The sequence below is a fragment of the Rhinopithecus roxellana genome, chromosome 5 (assembly GCF_007565055.1).
Source record: "Rhinopithecus roxellana isolate Shanxi Qingling chromosome 5, ASM756505v1, whole genome shotgun sequence".
NCBI classification, from domain to species: Eukaryota; Metazoa; Chordata; class Mammalia; order Primates; family Cercopithecidae; genus Rhinopithecus; species Rhinopithecus roxellana.
The window spans coordinates 45,342,396-45,351,261 of NC_044553.1; positions in this window are offsets into that span (position 1 = coordinate 45,342,396).

Sequence of the window (8,866 nt, forward strand, 5' to 3'; positions counted from 1 at the left end):
GAATTGCTTGCTGGGAGAAAAAATTTTTTTTCTTTATAAATTAAAACTAACAAACACTGAGGAACCAGTGAAAGTGGTTTTTAGTTTGTTTGTTTGGTTTATCAGGGAATGGCCTAAGAATTGCAAATGAGAAAGACAGGCCTGGTGCAATATGGAAATAGGTGGTGGGGGAAGGGCTGCTTAGAGGCTGGGATAACCTCAAGGAGGCTGTCGGTTATCCAGGCCATGTAGGAGGGATGGTAGGGCAGGAAAGCAATTTCCATTTTAAAGGAATACTTTCTTAATTTTAGTTTTGTTTTGGAACTCTTTTACTTTCATGTAACCAAAAAGTGAGAGGCAAAATGCTTGAGCTGATTCTCTACCACTCCCCACTGTGGAGACTCATCCTTTTCTTCTGCTCCCTTATATCCAGATCCTAGACTTTCAGAGTCTATTGTCGTGATGCCCTCATTCCTCCCTAATGACGTCTAGTGGCAAAAATCCTACTTCTCTTAATCAGTTTCTTTCTCCTTTTCTTCTCTCCACGTTTGAAGGTCGTGATGTCAGTCTCATTATCTAGACTTTTCTGCTTCCTCTAGCTCATCAGCATCCAGGTTCAGGAGGAACCTTAGTCCTGGGGTTCTATACTATAGTTAATACTGTTACAGGACAGGGGTCGTGATCCAGGGACCTAAGATCTTGCAAAGATCTAAGGTTCTTAGATCTTCGCAAGAAAGAATTCAGGATGAGTCTGCAGTGCAAAGTGAAAGTAAGTTTATTAAGAAAGGAAATTAATAAAAGACTGGCTACTCTATAGACAAAGCAGCCCCGAGACCTGCTGGTTGCTCATTTTTATGGTTATTTTTTGATGATATACTAAACAAGGGGTGGATCATTTATGCCTCCCCTTTTCAGACCATAAAAGGTAAGTTCCTGACATTGTCATGGTATTTGTAAACTGTCATTGTGCTGGTGGGAGTGCAGTAGCGAGGACGACCAGAGGTCACCACTCTCGTAGCCATCTTGGTTTTGGTGGGTTTTGACCAGCTCCTTTACTGCAACCTGTTTTAGCAGCAAGGTTTTTATGACCTGTGTTTTGTGCTGACCTCCTATCTTATCCTGTGACTTAGAATGCCTTAACCGTCTGGGAATGCAGCCCAGTAGGTTTCAGCCTCATTTTACCCAGCTCCTATTCAAAATGGAGCTGTTCTGGTTCACATGCCTTTGACATTACTGCATACTATTTGACCCCAAAGATGATTGTAAATACTGAAGGAATAACCATGTATTTATTAATACAAATGATTTAGTTGCATAAAGTAGTGTTAAATGTGTGATAGCCTTCACCACCTAGAGCAGGACTCTTTAATTGCCATATTTAACATGGTAGAGTGCAAACATCTAAGGGATATTTAGGAAAGTGATGCAGGCCAAAAAGAAAATGAATTAAAATTTTTCCTCCACCTCATTTATGTTTTATTCTTCCTGCCAAATATTAGACTCATCTCTAAATTTAAGAATCGTTGGCAATAAAATCTTAAATTCACTGTCATGCATTCTTTTTCATCTTAGTAGGATGTTTCATTAAACTTTTCTGGAATTTATTGAGCAATTTCTCTCTACCAGAATCTTACTCATTATCTTACTCAATCCTCACATCAAGTCCACAGTCTTATTTTTTTTTTTTTTCATTTTACAGTTAAGACAATCTTCCCCAATCTAAGTTAAGTGACATGCTCAAGGTTAAGTGGCTCATAATGATAAAGCAGAGCCTTGAGGCTAGATATTTTGACTTTCCAATTCAGAATTCTTTTTGCTATATGCCAGAAAATGTGGCAGATTTAGGCCATAGCTTTACAGAGACAGTAATTGAAGGCAAACTGCACAGGTATAATTACTGAATTTGTTTTTATCTACAAAGTGACATACTGACCAATCATATTCAAACGGTTGGGTGACTGTTTAGATCTTAACTGCTAAGTCTTTTAACATGGGCAGGCTTTCACTAGACCTGTGCAAGGTCCTACCATAGATCTCAATCCTTCTCTACTAGGTCGCGAAAACTTGACAGGGTGTCGTGATGCTTAGCAACCCAGATTCTGGAACCAATTATTTGGGCTCAGATCCTAACCCTGCCACTTGTTAGTTCTGTGACCTGGAACAATTATTTAACCTCCCTATGCTTCAGTTCCTTTGTTTTTTAAATGTGGGTAATAATAGTGCCTATCTCTCTCTCTCTCTCTCTCTCTCTCTCTCTCCTCTCTCTCTCTCTCTCTCTCTCTCAGGTTAAATAAGTGGATATAGTACTTGACACATAGTAAATGTTATTTAAGCATTAGACATTATTATTATTGTTGTTGTTATTATTGCCACAATTCCAGGGAGCTAACAGCAGTAAATAAATAATTATGGGCTGGGCACAGGGGCTCACACCTGTAATCCCAACACTTTGGGAGGCCCAGGCAGGCAGATCACCTGAGGTCAGGAGTTCGAGACCAGCCCAGCCAACATGATGAAACCCTGTCTCTACTAAAAATACAAAAATTAGCCAGGCATGGTGGTGGGTGCCTGCAATCCCAGCTATTTGGGAGGCTGAGACAGGAGAATTGCTTGAACCCAGGAGGTGGAGGTCGCAGTGAGTGGAGATTGCACCACTACACTCCAGCCTGGGCAACAGAGCAAGACTCTGTCTCAAATAATAATAATAAATTAATTGAATAATTATGGAATCAGTATGGCAATTTAATACCACACATTTACATATATATGTATATGTGGATATATGTATATATAACTGTTTTGTTTTCTTTTATATCTTAATTTTCCAATCAAGATTTAAGGGTTCCCATTGACTGATACTTGAATACTTGAAGAATCTCTTTCTCTCTTTGATCATTATGGTCACTAGGCAAAATAAGTGATGACTTGTACTGATTTGCTAGGGCTTCCATAACAAAATACCATCGTCTGGACAGCTTAACAACAGAAATTTATTTTCTCATAATTCTGCTTGCTAAAAGTCCAAGATTAAGGAGTTGGCCAGGTTAGCCACTTTTGAGGCTTATCTCATTGGCTTGCAGATGGCTACCATCTTGTGCCTCTTCACGTGATCTTTGCTCTGGGCATATACATCCCTGGTATTTCTCTGTATGCCCAGATTTCTTCTTCTTATAAGGAGACCAGTCGGGTTGGATTAGGGCAACCCTAAGGGCCTCATTTTAACTCAATCACTCCTTTAAAAGTCTTGTCTCCAAACACAGTTACATTCTGAGATAGTGGGGTTAGGATTTCAACACATGAACTAAGGTGAAGGGAAGGGCACAATTCAGTCCAGACATGTCTGTTTATCCTATTTTATTTTGATGTGTCTACTGGGTGGGAGCTGTAATCTTTCACTAGTGTTATATAATTTCCTAGGATCACCCAAGGATATTGTCTGTGGCAGGAGGAGATTTGCATAGACACCTGGTTGAAATATGGTAGCTTTTAAAATCCTCTTGTCTTTTCGGCTGGATTGCTGAGTTCTAGGGGAAGATAAGTGAAAAGTAGAGCCAGCCCTGAAGAACACCTGTGCAACTTGTCATCGTCCTATGTGCATACATGCAACGTATAACCAGGTGGAACCCAGAAAGTGGATCTGCTGGAAAATACCAAGGGTAATCCGTACATTTTCTGTGGTTTTATTTTGTTGTTAGGGTCTTGCTCTGTTGCTCAGGCTGGAGTATAGTGATGCGATCATAGCTCCTGGTAACCTTAAATTCCTGGGCTCAAGTGATCCCCCCACCTCAGCCTCCCAAATGGCTGGGACTATAGGAATGCACCACCATGCCCAGCTAATTTAAAAAAGAATTACAAAGACAGGGCATTGCTATGTTTCCAAGCTGGTCTCAAACTCCTGGCCTCAAGCAATCCTCCCATTTCAGCTTCCTAAAGTGTTGGGATTACAGGCATGAGCCACCACGCCCAGCCTATGGTTTTACTTCAAAGGGTTCTTCTGATCATTTAACTTGAAAATTTCTAGGCCGGGTGCGGTGGCTCAAGCCTGTAATCCCAGCACTTTGGGAGGCCGAGATGGGCGGATCACAAGGTCAGGAGATCAAGACCATCCTGGCTAACACGGTGAAACCCCATCTCTACTAAAAAATACAAAAAAAAAACTAGCTGGGCGAGGTGGTGGGCGCCTGTAGTCCCAGCTACTGGGGAGGCTGAGGCAGGAGAATGGCGTGAACCCAGGAGGCGGAGCTTGCATTCCAGCCTGGGCGACAGAACAAGACTCCGTCTCAAAAAAAAAAAAAAAAGAAAAAGAAAATTTCTATAAGTTGACTCTTTCAAGGCAGTCATTAGAGTACCTGAATAGAAAGAAAAGGAAGAAAATTGGAAGGAATGGCTAAGAATGGGATGACAGAGCAAGTAAAGCCTTGATTCATATCTTCTCTATCTTTCAGCTCTGACGTGCAAGAAAGTTTATATAATGGTACAAACTCCTGCAGTGGACTTAATCAACTGACTCTAACCATTCTGTTACTCAGTCTTCTGCCTGTCGTAACACCTTTGGGGGCTTGACTCTCCTTGGTAGCAGTCATCAGCAGGGTTAAATTAAGGCAGGAGACTAACATTGGTTATTAGTTATTAATGGCCTAAGGTTACACAAAGGAACTTTTATCAGTTATTGATAACCTAAACTAATTCCAAGGGTGTCATACCAGGAGAAAGTGTTCCAATGCTAGCATTGCTTCCCATGCATCAGTGGTCTATTTTTAGCCTATGGGCTAAGGTGGATTCACAAATACTAAGCTTATTTAAAGTGATTATGACTGCATTAGTGGAAGGTCTGGCAGAACTGCGCAACCAAATCATTCTCAGACTTGCTGGTATGGTATTGTTAGTTTTATTTACAAACCAAGTACATCTTCATTTGACCTTATCTTTTGTCTACTGCATAAATCTTCTGAAACTCCTCCCTAGACCTTCCCCAAGGTGGAGGTAGCTAGATAACATGTTGGTTGGCCCCTAGTAAAGTTTTACCTAATTTGCAACTGACTTTTCTCACTAACATATTATTAATGTCAGGAGAAGGCTGTGTAACTGGGGCAATGGGGCAGTGCAGTTCAGTATCAGCAATCTTCAAAATGATCTGGTCTCATTTCCTCTAAGTTTCCCCAAAATCCACCAACTTCACACATTCTTGTCCTACTATTTACCTTAAAACATTTTCCTTTCCAAAAGTTGATGTCCCTTTCGATCAGTAATACTTGCTGCTGCTTCACTTTTTTATTCTTTGTAAGATTTTTATCCACTTACAGAAAGAAGTGAATCCCTCAATTTTTTCATTTCCTCTTGTCTGATCTATCTCCCTGTAATAACATAAGAGAATAATGAGTTTAATTTATCTGGCTAAAATCACGTTCAGATTATTGATAAGATTATGAAATAGCTGTGATATAGCTGTGAGCTTTGGATTTAGAGTCATTGAGGCCAACTGCATTCTAATTCCACTGTTGACCAACTCTGTGAGCCCACGTAAATTCTTCCATCTCTCTAAGCCTTGACTTCCTCATATATAAAATGAGGGAGAGGAATATCTCCCACCCAGGATTATACTGACAATTATATAAAGTATCATGTATAAAAATGTTACACCTAGCACAGGATCTCACCCACAGTAAGTACTTGGCATATTTCACTTAAATCCAAATTTTTCATATTAGTAATCTTTTTAAAGAAAAGTTTCTATTATGTTAAATTTCAAACATACTCAAAAGAAGAGTGAAATTTTGATAAACCCCAGTGTACCCATTACCCACCTTTGTCAACAGTTTGCCAAATACATTTTACCTCTCTTCACTATTTTTCTACAGTAATTTTTTTTTTTTAGACAGAGTCTCTCTCTGTCACCCAGTCTAGAGTGCAGTGGCACGATTTCGGCTCACTGCAACCTCTGCAGCCCAGGTTCAAGCGATTCTCCTGCCTCAGCCTCCCGAGTTGCTGGGATTACAGGCGCCTGCCACAGTGCCTGGCTAATTTTCGTAGTTTTAGTAGAGACGGGGTTTCACCATGTTGGCCACGCTGGTCTTGAATTGCTGACCTCATGATCCACCTGCCTCAGCCTCCCAAAGTGCTGAGATTACAGGCATGAGCCATCGCGCCCAGCCTTTATCTGCAGTATTTTAAAGCAAATCCTAAAAATTAAGCTATGCCACATGTTAAAACTTTAGTATGTATCTCTAACTTACCACCAGAACATTATTTTATCTAACATAATTAAGAGGAATTCCTTAATATAATCTATAACCCAGTCCATATGCAAATGTTCTCTGTTGTCTTAGAGGTATCTTTCTATAGTCAATTTTTGGAATTAGAATTCAAACAGGGTTCACATATTGCATTTATTGTTATATCTCTTAAGTTTTTTTTTGTTTTGAAATAGTCCTCAATCTCTTGTTATTTTCTTTATGACATTGATTTGTTCAAAAACAAAAACGATATTTGTGTCATGGAATGTTTACATTCAGGATTTAGCTGATTACTTACAGTTTTCTTTCCATTGTTCCTCTATCTTCTGTATTTCATGTAAAATGGGGGCTTGACCTAGAGTCTTGATGAGATTTATGTTCAAATTTTATAGGCCAGAATACCTCATAAGTGGTGTTATAGTTAGCAGTCTTTCGAGGATGAATAATGATGTATTTTTTACTGTTTTAAAATCAGTCTTAGAAATCTTCCCCTGCCGCAAACCCAGGCATATCATGACCTTCGTGGTAGTTCCATTCAGTTGACTATAGAACTCCCTCACTTTGCATTACCTGCTGTGTGTAGTCGTACTGGTTTGTTGTTGCTGTTGTTTATTTTCAATAAAAGTACTGTTTTGGAAATGATGTGCCCCTAAGTCTAGTGAATCAATGATTTTTTAAAGTCACTCACCATTTGCTTCATATATGTAGATACTGACTTAGAATTAGTGTTGAGTCACAGTATATTTAAAACAATGAGTCATTACCTCACATGGAATATAATAGGAATTATTCAGAAGATAATAATCATCTTTTCTGTGGTCATGCCTTAACTTAAAGATAACTGAAGTTTCAGATTCTGGATAAGTCAGAATCCCCAAATAACTTTCCCCCAATTATCTGGATATTCTTTTGAAACATTGAGTCAATTTATATGATTTCCCCTAGATGTTTCAAAGTATTTATTGGGTCCCTATTTAAAATAGATCAACTTTGCAAGGGGCTTTAGATACACAAAGGGAAGACATAACCCATGTCCTCAAGGACTAACAGTTTGGTAGTAAAGAGAGTACAGCAGTGGCAGAAACAAAGAACATAAACATTTAGTAAAAGTTAGTTTAGAAGGATTATGGAAAAGTTATTGATAGCATTTGAAATAAGTCTCAAAGATTTGGTATGATATTTTAGTCCATAAAAGATGAAAGGATATCTTTGTCATCAAGAATGACAAATGGAAAAAACATCTAAAAATTCAGAGGCTTCCAATCACTGAATATGGTTTGCCTCTAGTTAAGGGAATATGTAACAGAGATAAGAGAGACAGAAAAATGAATTCATATTATGCAGATTTCTGAATATCAGGCTGGTCAGGTAGCTTTCATTCATTCTTTCTTTCCTCAAAAGTTATCAGAAAATCATCAAAGTAAGATGGCATACAATGGTGTCAATGCCGAAAGAAGAATTTTAACATGAACAGAAATATCATGATTTGCAGTAGCCAAAAAGTGAAAACAACTCAGATGTCCATTGAGTGATGACTGGATACACAAATGTGGTATAGCCATACAATGGAATATTATTTAGCCATAAAAGATGAAGGATTGATACATACTGCAATATGAATGAGCCTTGAAAACATTACATTAAGTGAAAGAAACCAGTCACAAAAGACTACATATTATATGATTCCTTTATATAAAATGTTCCACAGAGACAGAAAGTAGATTAGAGGTTGGGCAGGGCGGGGGAGAAGGTGGAGGAATTGGGGATTGGAAGCTAAGGAGAGCAGTGTTTCCTTGAAGTATTCTAAAATAGATTGTGGTAGTGAATGCACAATTCTATAGGTTTACTAAAAGGTATTAAATTGTACACTTTACTTGATAAATTGTACGATATGTAAATCTTATCTCAATAAAGCTGTTTAAAGAAAAAATATGTTATCTCAATCTTATCTCAATATAGCTATTTAAAGAAAAAAAAATAACGTGGTTATTGCAGGAAGGTCAAGAAGGATGAATACCGAGAAAATACTATAGAATTTTACAATCATAAATTCCTTGGTGACCTTTAAAGAGGGAATTGCTTCTCTAAATTTGTGGGGGCAGGAGTGCATGAGTGAAGAGGAAGTGGAGGCAGAGTTGTCTTTCAGGAAGTCTGGCCATGAAGAATGAGGCCATGGGACACAAGCTCCTCTAACTTCCCTGTAATCAGTCTCAACATTTGTTTTTAAAATCTTCTTTGTACCTTTCATTTCCTAAGAAAACCATTCTTTGGGACTGGGGCTTGTCTTTCCACCTACATTCTTGAGCTCACTTTCCACTCTTAGCCTCAGAATCTTGCCTCATTTATTGTGTCCTTGCTGACTTGAACTATGAAAAGACATCAAACTAACACAAATTGAGAGACATTCTAGAAAATAATTGGCTTGTAATGTTAAAAAGTGTCAAGATCAAGAAAAGCCAGAAAGGACCAAGAAACTCTTCCCATTTGAAGGAGACTAAGAAAGCATGACAATTAGATGTATCACATGATTCTAGAATGGCTTTTTTTGTTATAAAATACACTATTGAGACAATTAGTGAAATCTGAATGGGGACTGAGGATTAGACAGTAATAATGTATTGGTGTTAATGTCCTGATTTTGATGGTTATAGCGC